Consider the following 15,758-nt stretch of genomic DNA (forward strand, 5'->3'; position numbering starts at 1 on the left):
ATAGACGTGTGCCCGTTTATGTTGCCTCGATAAAAAGTGTGGATTCGAGAGTATTTTTGGCAGAGTACTGTAGCAGAAAATCAGATTTCTAGAAATCCACATGGGCGTGTGGAAATTCCACATGCCCGTGTGGATGTCCGATTCCAAACCTTAATAAAGCCGTGACTTGTACTGATTTAGGGATCCATCTTTCATCCTTCTTTCCATCTTTTCTTCACCTTTGGGAGGCTTGTAGCTAGGGTTTAGAGGTGCTATGGCAAGACTTTTAGAGTAGTTCTATGGCTTTGACACTGTGTTTCTTTTGGAAGATAGTAATTAGGGGAGCTTTCATCAACACTGATCCGGCGAGGTGTGTCCTAGACTTGACAAAGAGACCTTTGGAAAGGATGAGGCTACCACACAAGATCATCGACATGAATACCGAGTGGGTTTCCTTATGGAGTACATGTTTTTACTTTTGATTTCATTATTGATTATATCCTGCTCCATAGAGAGCTAAACCCCTTAATGGGTACTTAGACTTGTGACAATGCCCTTGCGTATGTCCCGTAAGTGAACGGGTTTGTCAAAGTAATAAATCACAGATGAGTGGGTATCGTATCCACTGTGAGTAGGGAACAAAAATAATTGAATTTTTTCTTAACTAAGCAAAAAGTGAATAATAGTTGTGTAACAAGATGTAATGTAAACAAAAGTAAAAGAGACAAGAGAGAAAGCACAAGTAAAGGGGAGGTAAGGCAATCAATATAAATAGGGTACCCAGATATTGTTCCGCCTAGGACAATCATTTCAAGTGCAAAACCGCACTAATATGCTTCCTAACTAATGCATTAATGAGGCATTGAGATCCTCCAATACATGATCCAAAATCTAAGGTCAACCATTGATAAACGTATAAATGTATGTATTTTATACGCACCGATGCGCGTGTTTATTGTATTTTATTGAGAACTTGATGCCTTTTTTATGATTTAATCATTTTATTTCATGTTTCAGGCACAAAAGAAGCCTAGGTGAGCTCAACGACGGACTGTCAGAAGAAATCGACATCAAAAACGTCATTTATGGACCCCCAGGGCACTGTACATGCAATGTAGTAGCCCGGAACATGAAAATTTCAGAAAAAGTCTAAGTCTGGATTTCCTTACAGGCAGTATTATGACCATCCTTGTGGGTTAGTTCTGGCATCATCCACACTTTAGTAGCCCCTGAGAGGATCCTCATCCGTGACGGCTTTCTTCCCTTGATTATCCCCCGTATCTTGCTTTCATTGTTAGCATTTTATTTGCATTTTACTTGTTTATTTGTTTTATCACTATCACTTTCAAACTTGGAGGTTAAACAACATAGAGAAGAGGAAGTAAGAGTTGCTTCTCGGGCCCTTGGGAATACGACCCCCTCGTGCTCGCACGAGGGGTATTACTTTGTGATCCCGTACACTTGCGGGGAAGCGATCAAGTTTTTGTCGCCGTTGCCGGGGACGCCATGAGGAATACTCGGAAAACTTTAAGCGTGTTGATTTGACCATTGTTTTTTTTTGTACTACCATTCTTGCATTTACTATTTTATTTCATCCCGCCATATCCCCTTATCTTTCTCTCTTGTAAATCTTTGTGTGTTGACCTCTATTTCTGTAAATGTCTCTTTTGTCTTCTTTAACTATAGCTTTGACTAATGATCGGGTTATTTACCACTGGTCACAGGATTCGTACCCTCGTCACTCATACGAGCCAACTGGATGGGGTAGTTTTTATTTTGATAATGATCAGTGGAAGAAACAGTATTGCGAGGAGTCGATCAATCCAACTCTAGAGAGGCAGAAGGTCAAGTTATTTCTTGAGGAATACATGAAGACAGATGGGGTGAGCCTGGTAGGGAATTTTTGTTCACTTAATTGCCAATTCGACCCTATTAGTGTTGAATCAAGAGACAGTTCCGATGGACCCTCACAGTCAACAAGTCTGGTTGAAGAGGAGACAGATCCAACGGGGTTAGGAGGTTCAGAGGAAATGGATTATTCTCAAGTGAGTGACTTATATTCGACTGGGACCAAGGTTCTGGTGACATAAAATAGTTCCAACAGTGGCAATTCCTCTGAAGCAGAGGATGAGAGAGTTGAGAAATATGATCTCGGGAAATATAGGGAGATTGAAATCATCAATTGAAGATCCGCCTGAACTAGAGCTGAAACCCCTTCCCGAGCATTTAGAATATGCCTTTCTGGGCGATGGTTCCAAGATCCCGGTCATCATAGCATATGACTTGACAGCTAAGCAGAGGGATAAGCTTCTAGCTGTACTGAAAAAGCACAAAAGGGCGATTGCATGGAAAATAGCTGATATCAAGGGAATCAGTCCATCTTTTTGTACATACAAGATTCTCATGGAGGACAATCACAAACCCACAGCGATACCCCAACGAAGGCTTAACCCTTAACATGAAGGAGGTAGTAAGAAATGAGGTTATCAAACTACTTGATACAGGTATAATTTATCCCATCTCCGACAGTGCATGGGTAAGCCTAGTACAGGTGGTACCAAAGAAGGGAGGAATGACAGTTGTCACCAATGAGAAGAATGAGCTTGTTCCTACAAGAGCTGTAACATGTTGGAGAGTCTAGACTACAGGACACTCAACAATGCCACGAGGAAGGATCCTTTTCCTTTACTTTTCATCGATCAGATGCTCGAACGATTTGCAGGACATTCTTATTACTATTTTCTAGATGGGCTCTCTAGGTATTTTTAGATATCTATTGGCCCGGAAGATCAGGAAAAGACCACCTTTACCTGCCCATATGGCACATTTGCTTACCGCCGTATGCCTTCTGGACTATGCAATGCTCTAGCTACTTTCCAAAGGTGTATGTTAGCAATTTTTGAAGATATGGTGGAAGACATCATGGAGGTATTTATGGATGATTTCTCTATTTTCAGTGATTCGTTCGAGTTATGTCTCAAAAATCTGCAACGAGTCTTGAACAGGTGCGAGGACACTAACTTGGTCCTCAGTTGGGGAAAGTGCCATTTCATGGTAAAGGAAGGTATAGTTCTCGGGCACAAGATATCACTGAAAGGGATTGAAGTGGATAGGGCAAAAGTGGAGACCATCGAGAAACTACCACCCCCTACGTCAGTGAAGTCTATCAGAAGCTTCTTGGGACATGCGGGGTTTTATAGGAGGTTTGTCAAGAATTTCTCCTTGATTGCTCGACCCTTGACAAAGCTACTCGAAAAAGATGCTCCGTTTGAGTTTAACGATGAGTGTATGAATGCTTTTATCAGTCTAAAAAAGAAACTCATGGAGGCACCAATTGTAGTTTCTCCAGATTGGAATTTGCCTTTCGAATTGATGTATGATGCGAGTGATTATGCAGTTGGTGCAGTGTTGGGCAGCGCAGGGACAATCATTTCAATCCTATCTATTATGCAAGTAAAACTTTAAATTCAGCCCAGGAGAACTACACCACCACTGAGAAAGAACTCCTTGCAGTAGTGTTTGCTTTCGACAAATTCCGGTCATACTTGGTGTTGTCTAGAGTAATTGTGTACACTGATCACTTTGCACTCAAATACTTGCTGAATAAATCAGACGCCAAACCTCGATTGATTCGTTGGGTAGTTTTGCTACAAGAGTTTTACATGGAGATTAAAGACAAAAAGGGGGCAGAAAACTTGGCCACGGATCACCTATCACGCAGTGAGAGACCCACTGATGATGTGATGAAAAAGAGAGAGATAAATGATGCATTCGCCGGGGAACAACTATGCAGTATTCAAGTGGCAGCCGAGGATGAGACCCCGTGGTTCGCTGACATTGCAAATTATCTAGCGGCGAAAACTTTTCCGAGGTGGCTCACATATCAACAAAGAAAGAAATTCTTCACCGACCTCAAGCATTATATCTGGGAAGACCCGAATCTTTTTTTCGGGTTTGTGTGGACCAAGTTATTAGGAGATGTGTTTCATGAGAGGAGGGGCATGACATTTTTGAGGCATTGTCATCGAGGTCCATCTAGGGGTCACTAAAGTGGAAATAGAACAGCCAAAAAAATCTTGGATGCGGGATTCTACTGGCCTAGTATATTCCAAGATGCGCAAACATTTGTGCAACACTGCGATAAATGTCAGAGGACGGGGAATATTTCAAAAAGGGATGAGATGCCGCAAAATTGGAACCAATTTGCGAAGTGTTTGACGTATGGGGGATTGATTTCATGGGCCCGTTCCCTAGCTCTCATGGTAATAATTTTATTCTGGTAGCAATTGACTATGTTTCAAAGTGGGTGGAAGCTCAGGCATTTCCATCATGTGATGCTAGAGTGGTAGTAAAATTTATGAAGAAAGTATTCTCCCGTCTTTGGCGCCCCTAGAGTGATCATTAGCGACCGGGCACTCATTTCTGTAACTCTCAATTCGACAAGGTGCTGAAATGGTACAGGGTGTCTCATCATACTTCCACTCCATATCACCCCCAAACGAGCGGTCAGGTTGAAGTTTCAAACCGGGAGTTGAAGCGAATCTTAGAGAAAATGGTGAGTCATCATCGAAAAGGATTGGGTTGATCAGCTTGACGATGCACTCAGGGACTATAGAACGGCTTATAAAAAGTCCATTGGAACAACACCATACAGACTAATCTATGGGAAGGCATGCCACTTACTCGTTGAATTGGAGCACAGAGCATATTGGGCCATAAAACAGTTATATTTTGACCCCCACTTGATAGGCCGCAAGAGGAAGCTCCAACTTAATGAGCTAGATGAATGGCTAATGATGGCATATGAAAAGCTCATTGTGCTATAAGGAGAGAGTGATGGAAAGCCATGACCGACACATCAAACAAGCTAAGTGCTTCAAAGAGGGAGATCAAGTACTACTCTTCAACTCTCGACTAAGGCTCTTTCCCGGCAAAATGAAATCACGGTGGTATGGACCATATTCAGTCACACATGTGTTCCCTCATGGCACCGTCGAGATAACTCATCAACAAAATGGAACATTCAAGGTCAATGGTCAATGATTGAAACATTACTTTCCGGGTAACAACACTTTGCGAAAGAATGGAGGTAACTCTCCACCATATGTCCCACCATGATCTTGAGGTAAAACACGTCAAGCTAACAACGTTAAACAAGCGCTTCTTGGGAGGCAACCCAAGCTTTAGAACTCTTTACCTTCTTGTTTCATATTATTTGAGTGGTTGTGGTTTGTGTTCTTTAGTTTTTGTGCATGTTTTGTAGCCTTGTTCATTGTCTTTCTTATGTTTTTCATCCATGTCGTTGAGAATGCCCTGAGTGATTTGATGTTTAGACTCCATGAAATTAAATTCTTGAGTGTTTATGTGCTTAATTTGGCTTTGTTTTCATTGTTTTTAGGTTTGGGGGAGGCTAAGTTGATGAAAATCTGGAAATCACCCATTTTATAATCGTGAGAGGAGCCGTGAGGCATCCAGAGAGCTCTCAGGGTTGCCCTTGCGCACGCAAGGACACCCGTGAGGCATCCAGCGAGCTTTCACGGGTGCCCTTGCACCCGCAAAGGCACCCGTGAGCCATCCCGAGAGCCCTTGTGGTTGCCCTTGTGGCCGCAAGGGCACCCGCAAGGACACCCGAGTGAGGGTTTAAATTAGCCCCGCAAGGACACCTTCCGTGTCTTCCAACAAGTTGCCATGGAAGCCCAATTCTTCTCACTCACACACTCATCTTCTTTCTCTCATAACTTTCTCATTTCTCAACCAAATCCACTCATTTACTTTTGCTCTAAATCACTCACTTCCTCCTCTAATCTTATTTTGTGAAGGAATTTCAAGGTTTAAACACTCTCTTGGCCATTTTAAGCTTTTGAATCACCCCATTTACTCTAGAGTTAAGGTATATCTCTCATCTCTCAACCCTTGAGCTTTAGATGTTCTTTTTGGGCTGAGTCTGTGGGGTTTTTGCTCTATTTGGATGGTGGAACATGTGTGGAATGAAACTTTGTGATTGTAAGTTTGTTGTGCTCCATTTACATACAAGGTTCTTGCAAATGTTTTTCGGGTTTACTGTAGCACTGGCATTTTTCACTAGTTTTCATTCCATTGAGCTTGTATTTGTTTAAAACTTTGTTAATTGTTCTTCCCTTGGTCTTGTAGGTATGACGGTGAAGAAAGTGCCCTACAAGAAGGCTAGGAGGGACCCTTCTCCCCCTCCCAATGAACCAAAGTTTAAGAATGAAGAGCACAAGACCCGTTATGCACTTTTATCACGGAAGGGGTTTGGAACCATTCGGAGAATAGATTGGGATGTCTTGAATCTATTGGGGTTGGATGGTATCATCTTGGAGCTCATCGCCCATAGTGGGTGGGACAAATTATTCTCCATTGAAGAGCCCACCTACAAGAGTTAACACTAGAAGTTTTGAGCACCGTCGAGGTTGCGAAGCATTGTCCATTCACTCACCAACCAAGTTCTATCTCCTTTCGTGCATTCGGGAAGAAGCATCGGGTTATGCAAGATCACTTGGGTGTACTCTTGGGACTTTACACCGAAGCATATACACTCACACCCGGATTTAAAGACTTATCACAGGATTTTTCGTACCCGGTAACAAATGAGAAGTATTGGGCTTCCATGGCAACTTGTTGGAAGACACGGAAGGTCTCTCAACAAGTGAGAAGTATTGGGCTTCCATTGTTCAAGTCACAGCACACTCCAGACCCTCATCACACTATTTTTACCTAAGTCCGGACCCGAGTGTCAATCTCTTCATCACATGACTAGGGAAGTTTCTTACTCCATTTCCTTGTATTTATTGCCTATCTTTCCCACGTTGTTCTGCTGATTTAATTACATTGGGGACAATGTACAACTTTCGGTGTGGGGATGGAGTATTTTTACAATTGCATGCTTGCATCACCAATGATAGCTATGATTTCATTGTTAAGGCCTTCATAGCTTGGTAGAATGATAGTTGTGAGTTGTACTCTATCTGTGCTTGAATGTAGATCTGTTTCATCTTTTGGGCACCTTTATACATGTTCATGAGCACCTTCACCTTATACACTCAAACCAACCCATCATTATAATTTTGGCATTAATTTGTTAAATTCTATCTTCAATGCACTTTTAAGCACTTTTGAGTTCCTTTATTGTTTTCTCTACCTTAAAGTGAACTATTGTAGCAAGTTTTATACTTGGGGACATTAGATATAGTTTTTCATGTGATAAGAAAAGAAAAAAAAGAAGAAAAAAAATGAGAAAAATGAAAAAAATGAGTCTATGACAATATTCCTCTGCTAGTATAGCATCAATGCATCTATGTAGACTGTATTCACGTATGTTGGGTGGCTCTTGTGCCTAATCAGCATGTGCATCCTTCAAAAAGATTGTAAAATTTTTTGTGCAGTCTACGTTAGTCGGACTCAGAAAAAAAAGTGTGTATGTTGTATATTTGTGTGAAAGAAATAAAGTATCTCTCTTGTTCCCCTGATGCTTGCTACGTAGTCACTTGAAAGTTAGAGTTTTACCTAGGAACCAGAGGATTCTTAATTGAGTATTGAGGATGTCTTTAGCGTCTTAATGTCATTTTCATTTTGTGTGGGGTGAATGGGCATCCTGGGGTAATCCAGGGTGTGGAGGTCAAGGGGGAGTTAGCACACACACTCACAGGAGCACTCTAGATGAGACAGAACTATTATCACTTCACTATTCATTGAACAACTCGCTTCTTGATTTTTGTCTATTGGTGCTTGTGGAGTCCTTTACACTTGAGCTTGAGGTCGTGTATTTAGCCATTTATCTTCTTGCCCATGTTCTTCATGTTTGTTTGCTTGGGGACAAGCAAACGCTTAGGTGTGGGGATGTTTGATAAACATCTAAATGTACGTATTTTGTACGTACCGATGCGCATGTTTATTGTATTTTATTGAGAACATGATGCCTTTTTTATGGTTCAATCATTTTATTTCATGTTTTAGGCACCAAAGAAGCCCAGGTGAGCTCAACGACGGAATGTAAGAAGAAATCGACATCAAAAACGTCATTTTTGGACCCCAGGGCACTGTACATGCACTGTAGCAGCCTGGAACATGAAAATTTCAGAAAAAAGTCTAAGTCTGGATTTCCTTACAGGGAGTATTATGACCATCCTTGCGGGCAGTATTGTGAGGGTGAGGCCACCCGCAGGGAAGCCCGAGTTCATCCCTTTATAAGCATTGTTAGGGTTTCTTTTGAAAAGGAGGAGGCATTCTTCATGGAGCTCACCACCACCACACCAAATCGGAGCTAGAAGTAAGGTTTTGAGGGCATTTCCATGGAGGATTCGATGAGGAGAGCGTGATTTTGGGCGAGATCTACTCCTAGGGCTTGTGTAGAGGATGTTGAAGACAAGGGACGCCACCTCTTGTGTGGCGTCTTTGGAAGCTTCTCCGGACTTCATTCTTTGAGAGAGTGTTTCTTATGTTTTTTTTGGTTGTTTGCATGGATTTCTTGTTGTATTTGATGACTATGAACAACAAAACCCCAAGGTCACCGGATGTCGGTGAACCTTGGGGGTGAACTTATGCTTGTATGGATACTTGGCTCTTTCTATTGTATTTTGGCTTGTTTGTGATCCTTCCTTGGTGTAATTGAATGCTTTGGTATGCATGAGAACTCGGTGTATCAATTCTTAGGTAATGCTAGGTTGCATGACCATTGCCCTAGTGTTAGACTCACCAAGCTTGGAAGGGAAACACGTATAAATACGCCGTGACCATCGGGTATTTATACCCCTCCAATTCTAGGGTTAAGTATTAGCTTGTATTCTAACCCTAACTTGAGAAAACCACCTTTCCCATTGCAATCGTAGGAGGATTTGGATTTGGGGGGAAGAGATTCCATATCCAATACTCGTATCGGATTAGGGGTCAATTGCCGTGACCATCGGGTTGACCTAATCTAGGGTTTTCTCGGTCCAACTAGCCATTTGCATGTTAGTTCCGGCATCCTGCACACTTTAGTAGCTCCTGAGAGGATCCTCATCCACGACCGCTTTCTTCCCTTGATTATCCCCCATATCTTGCCTTCATTGTTAGCATTTTATTTGCATTTTACTTGTTTATTTGTTTTATCACTATCACATTCAAACTTGGAGGTTAAACAACATAGTGAAGAGGAAGTAAGAGTAGCTTCTCGGGCCCTTGGGAATATGACCCCCTCGTGCTCGCATGAAGGGTATTACTTTACGATCCCGTACACTTGCGGGGAAGCGATCAACTATGCCTAACTCTATACATGTCCCGGAGCAGAAATTGAATAATTTCTCAACATTTCACTCGTATAGAATCGCAATGAGTTCTAGGGATTCAAAGTGATAAATCCTCTTCCTAGATGTAGACCTAACCCTTTGGTCCAGGTGAAAGGTCCCTAGTCACAATTAAGCCCTAGGTGCTAAAATCACTTCAACACTTCACTCCATTACCTCTTCAACTAAGCCCCAGTGAAAGGTCATTCCTTAGCCCATTCACTTTACTATGACCGCAAAGAACTTGAGGAAATGGAGGTAGGATGAATCATAATGGAGGGGAAAAGGCACACTCCGCTACCTCTTGACTCACCCTCTCAACCCTCTCCAATCTAGCTTTGTGTAACTCTCGTGGTGTGTCACTCACTCACTAGGGTTACCAAAAAGAACTCTCAACCCTAGTGTCAATCTAAGGGAGTATTCAAACAATCAAGTATACAAGATTGGAACTCAATTAACACATCAATTAATGAAAGCAATATAACAAGGTTTAATGAAAAAATACATCCTACGGCTCACAAATCCAAGTACCCACTAGGGGGTTTAGCTCTCCATGGAGCTAATTACAATCAATAATAGCGAATGTAAAAACAAGTAATCCATAGAAAACCCCCTCGATAGTTGTGACGATGGTCTTCTGGAAAAGCCTCTACTCGTCCAAGGGTTCCTTTGTCTAGCCTAGGATACACCTCGTCGGATCGGGGCTGATGAAAGCTCTTCCGTTAACCTTCTTTCAAATGGAGAGTGATGTCAGAGCCATAGAACCTCTCCCAATCCATAGCGAATAACTCTGTAAACCCTAGCTGCCACCCTCTCTCAAGTTGGGGAAAAGATGGAGAAAAAAATGCTGAAATCGCGGCTGAAATAAGCTTTAAATGGGGATGGAATCCGGCATCCACATGCCTCTATGGATTCTCCTCACGGGCCTGTGGAATTCCACATGGGTGTGGATAATTTCCACACGCCCTTGTGGATTCTCTGGAATTCTCTTTTTCGGCCGGCTGTGAACAGTACCTGCTACAGTAAATTGCTACAGGATTTGCTGTATTGCCCTGTTGTAGTACCGGCTAGATATAATCCCAAATCGATGTTTTCATCGAGGTAACATAAACTGGCATACATTTATGTTGTAGATCACTTTGCTTCTTCAACAACGGCTTCATCAGTGAAAATCTTGCTATTAATGCACAAGCCGGGATACTCGAATGTGACTGCCTTTGTGCCCCTCTAAATCATTGTGCTCACTTGAATATATGGAGGTTGGCACACATTCTCGCATCTTGAACCCGACTTATGTCTTCGCGTTTGATCCTTCTTAAGATTTCCTCCAAATGGTGCATTCACGATCTACATTGGCTTCTTTCTTTAACATTCATCTTCACAATCCTATATGAATGAAAGTAACATAAATGCACACATATTAGCACTAAAACCTGATAAAAGTAATGCTCATCATAAGCAAAGGACACTTTGCATTCTTATCACACAAGCACTTATCAACTTGTAAACCCTAGGATGTTATTGTTTCATTGACCTTTTATTATGCTTTCTTTAATTGATGTCTTTAATTGAGTTCCAATCTTGAATGCTTGTTGAATGATTTTTCCCTTAGAGTGATGCTAAGGTTAAGAGTCTATCTTGGTAGCCTTTGTGGATGAGTAGCACACTATGAGGGATAGACAATGCTAGATTGGAGAGGGTTGAGAGGGTGAGTCGAGAGATAGCGGAGCGCCCCTTGCTTCTCTGGTGTGATTTATCTTACCTCCATATTCCCAGAGTTCTTTGCGGTCACAATAGAGTGAAATACTGAGAGAGGAACTCCACTGGGTCTTAGTTGCGCTATCAATAGAGTGAAGCATTGTAGTAATCCTTAGTATCTGGGGCTTAATTGTGACTAGGGGTTTTTCGCATGGACCAAAGGGTTAGATCTACATATAGGAATAGGGTTTATCACATGGAATCCCTAGAGTTTCTTGCAACTATACACAGTGTGATGTGTTGGGACTAAGTGATTTCTCTACTAGGACATAGTGTAGAGTTAGTCACGGTTGACCTTAGGTTTGGGACCATGTATTTTAGGATCTCTACAACTCATTAAGCATCAGTTAGAAGACATAATAGTTGGTCTTGCACTTAAATCAATAACCCTAGTGGGAGCAATGTCCGAGTGCCCTAATTTCTATTGATTGCCATTCCTCTCATTTTATTATGCCTCTCTTTCTTATTTTCTTTAGTCTTGTTCACATTGATTTTATCCACACTATTATTATTTTATCTTCACTTAGTTAAGTAGCAATTGTTGTGTTTCTATTTACTATTCCCTATGGATACGATAACCCACTCTATCCGGGATTTATTATTTTTGACAAACCCAGTGCACTTGCGGTCACACACAAGAGGCGTTGAGAAGTTTTTTTGGCACCATTGCTGGGGAATAGGAGTTTTTGAAACACTTAGCACTTTGCTATTTTAGCTATTCATTGTTTATTCTATTTCACCTTTTCTTGTTCTAGCATCGTTCTGATTTGTTTTTGTTTCTTTTGTAGCAGCTCTAGGTTGTGACCCGAGGGAACCCTTTGACATTAGTTGAAGGAGATCCTAAACTTGAACAAACACTTCATAGAATGGGTATAGAACCTATTCAAGAATAGAATCACTCAGTAGAAATAGAGGGTGAAGGATCTGAATACATGGCTGAACAAGAGTGCTAATAAAGAACTCTTTCAAATTTTGCTAGACCACTATTCATGGGATACAATCAAGCATTGTGAGGCCACCGGTAGCAGCCCAGAATTTTGTGTTGAAGCTGGCCTTTACTGAGATGGTTCAAAAGTCTGCATAATTTAATGGGTTAGCTGATGAAGATCTAAACAATCATATTGAGAACTTTGATGAAGTTTACGACATGTTGAAGATCAATTGGGTTTTGGATGATGTAATTCGATTGAGGGCTTTCCCATTTTGTTTAAAATGTAGGGCCAAACAGTGGCTTCATTCATTGTCAAGAGCTTCCATTACATTGTTGAACAAAATGGTAGAAGCTTTCCTTGTAAGGTACTTCCCTCTGGGAAAAACGGCAAAGCTTCATAATGAGATATCTTCATTTGTTAAGATGGAACTTAAAACTTTGTTTGGGACTTGGGAACGATTCAAAGACCTTCTGCAGAAGTGTCCACAACATGGGTTCCCCGAGTGGATGATCATTAATACATTTTATAACATGCTGAGCTCAAGCAACAAACAACTTCTAGATGCTACCACAGGAGGTACAATAGGAAACAAGACTTCCAAAGAAGGCCGGTAATTAATCGAAGAAATGGGTTTGAATAGCTACCAATGGAATGCAAGAGAAAGGAAGAAAGTGACTAGACTCTATGAAATCGATGCAGTTAAATCATTGCTAGCCAAAGTAGAGGCGTTAAGCAAGAAATTAGATACATTGACATCACCAAGGATAGTTGCAATCACAAGTTGTGCCAATTGTGGGGGTTCAAATAAGCCATCTGGTTGTCTTATTTCGATTGCTACTTCAGCCCCAACAGAACAAGTAGACTTTCTGGGCAACTCGGGAAGAGGATAAGGTAGTCCTTATAGCAACACCTACAACCAAGGGTGGAAAAGCTACCCCAACTTTTCTTGGAATAACCAAGGGCAACAAAAAGCCATGGCACCACCGGGTTTCCAATAACAAGCCCCAAACATGGACAACCGAATTTCAGGTTTGGAGACTTGAATGACCGACTTAGAGAAAGCTTTGATACGATTCATCCAATTATCGGATACAAAGTTCCAATCGGTCAAAGCTATACTTCGCAATCACATGGTATCATAGCACAATCTAGAAAATCAAGTAGGGCAAATTGTGAAGTCACTGTCGGAGAGGCCACAAGGAAGCTTGCCTAGTAACACCGACACCAATCTGAGATAACATGTAAAGGAGATCAGTTTGAGAAGTGGTTGTGAGGTTGATGGTAGGCTTCCAAGTGAGAAGACCAATGTTAAAGCACCAGAGGTCGTAGAGGTTGAGGAGAGAGTAAACAAAGAGAAGGAGTTGGCACCCCCACCTTACAAGCCAAGAACCCCTTATCCTTCAAGGTTAAAGAACGATTAAAATGATGAGCAATACAAGAAGTTCTTGGGTCTATTTAAGCAATTGTACATCAACATTCCTTTTATGGAGGTGTTGTCCCAAATGCATCGGTATGCAAAGTATTTAAAGGATCTTTTGACCAATAAGAGGAACTTGGAGGAGAGTGCATCAATGATCTTAGATGCCTCTTGTTTGGCGGTTTTGCAAAAGAATATGCTGAACAAGAAGAAAAACAACAGAAGCTTCATCATCCCCTGCAACATTGCTAATTTGGGTGAAAAGGTGGCATTGGCGGATTCAAGAGCTAGTATCAACGTCATGCCATACTATTTTTTTCAGAAGCTAGGCTTAGGAGAGCTTAGGCCTACTCGGATGATACATCAATTGGTGGACCGAACAGTGAGGCATCCGAGGGGTATCATTGAAGACTTGTTATTCAAGATTGACAAGCACATATTTTTTGTAGACTTCATAGTGTTGGATGTCTATGAGGATGTAGATGTCCTTTGATATTTTTGAGACCATTCTTGCACACTTCCAAGGCACATATCGATATGGACGGTGTGGTGTTGACACTGAGGGTTGGAGATGATAAGCTTACATACAGCTTCACCGAGGCTATGCAACATTCTCTTGACTTTGATGATACTTTTTATTTTCTTGACATTACCGATGAAATATTCAATGAATATGTGCAGGAAATGATGAATTTGGACCTGTACAAGGAGTTGCTAGACTAAGGAGTTCAGGATGAAGAAGTCTTAATGCTTGGTCAAGAGGAGAAGGTAGAACCTACCCCGGGGATCATGAAGAATATGCTCCGGATGATTAAGCGTGCAAGGAGATGTCACAAGAAACGCCCCAAGGCTAATGATGATGAGCAAGAACAGAGTAAGGGCGATGAACCCTTGTGCGATAACAAATCCAATAACTCTCCCTCTATCTTCAAAAGATTATGTTCATCGTGCTTTCAGGTCATGGGTAAGAGGGAAACTTTCATCTATTAGCCCCCGTGAGGTAAGGCAAGGTACGTCAAGCTAAGTGATGTTAAACAAGCACTTCTTGGGAGCCAACCCAAGTCTTTACTTTTTTCTAGGTTTTAGTTACCGGTTGCATGAATAAGAGGTTAAGTGTTGGTGTCTTGATCTTTTTACATGCTATTGTTGTTATTTTTCTCGTGGATCTTTGGTGTTTTTCATGTGCTTAATTGCATTTTGGTGAAGCTTCTTGGTCATTTGAGCGTGTTTTTTATGTTTCTCTGATTACATTTTCATAATATAGATATGATTTGAATACTTGTAAATGTTCAGAAATTTTTCATTATAAGTAATCTAGAGAAAACACACGGCCATGTGGAAATTCCACATGGGCGTTTGTTTTCATTCAGAGCTCATCCCGAGAAGACACAGGGGTGTGTGTTTGCCCCTATGAATAACCTTATGATGGTCAAACGCCTGTGTGTTTCTCTGCAGAGGTTCAGAGGGCTACCTCGAGAAGACACAGGGGCATGTGTCTGCGCCTGTGTTTGACCCTGTGAACTACACATGGGCGTGGGTAATTACCACACGCTCATGTGAATTCCTCTAAAGAGTTCTCCATCATCCTGAAAAGACACAGGTTCATCTGAATGCCCTGTGAGTACCCCTGTGAAGATCCACATGCCTGTGTGGAATTTTTATAGGAGTGTGTGGAACACTTAGAATTTTTCTCGGTTGGACAGTGAAGCTACAGGGGTGTGTGGGTACCGCTATGGGTCAGGCACACCAGCATAGGGAATTTCCACATGCCCATGTGGATGCATTCAGAGATAAAGTATGCCATCCCGAGAGCACACAGGGGTGTATGTCGCCCTGTGATGCTTTCCTATGGAGTCACATAGGATTGGGTAATTTCCACACATCGTGTGGATGTCATGAGACTACCAAGAGATGCTTTGGTTTTTTCTTTACAAGTTTTTTGTGTTTATTCATCTTCTCACTCCCATACACTTAGAGAATGCTTTCATTCACTCTCATGACTTCACACCGTTGTTTTCGAGGGTTTTTATTAGAGTTTTCGGCCGATTTCAAGCTTTTCATTCTCTATTTAGGTCGGTAAACCCTTTCTCTCTTTTCTTCACCATTACTTGATTTGCATTGATTAAAACTGGTGAATGCGGTTTGTTATTATGCTAAAATGGTTTATGTATGCTTTAGAGTGAGTTTGGAATGAAGTTGTGATGTATTTTTAAGTTTTTAGTATGGTTGCCATGCGGTTTTCATGCCCCATGTATCCACACAGGTGCGTGGAATTTCCACACGACCGTATGGATTTCTATAGTGTTAATTCTGTGAGTGTTTTAATCAATTTTTCTTTTCAAAGCTTGCAGACATGTCACCTAGGACTAAGAAAGTGGCTGCAAACATCCT

The 15,758-nt window shown here is 41.5% G+C and overlaps 1 non-coding gene across 1 annotated transcript; it reads right to left on the reverse strand.

Moving 5' to 3' along the window:
* Positions 1–12,340: 12,340 nt before the first annotated feature.
* On the reverse strand, positions 12,341–12,446 carry LOC120252429. The gene has a single exon (XR_005533959.1). It is a non-coding gene; the product is annotated as a small nucleolar RNA R71 (small nucleolar RNA).
* Positions 12,447–15,758: the final 3,312 nt, after the last annotated feature.

This window comes from Dioscorea cayenensis, chromosome 20, assembly GCF_009730915.1.
Source record: "Dioscorea cayenensis subsp. rotundata cultivar TDr96_F1 chromosome 20, TDr96_F1_v2_PseudoChromosome.rev07_lg8_w22 25.fasta, whole genome shotgun sequence".
Lineage (NCBI taxonomy): Eukaryota > Viridiplantae > Streptophyta > Magnoliopsida > Dioscoreales > Dioscoreaceae > Dioscorea > Dioscorea cayenensis.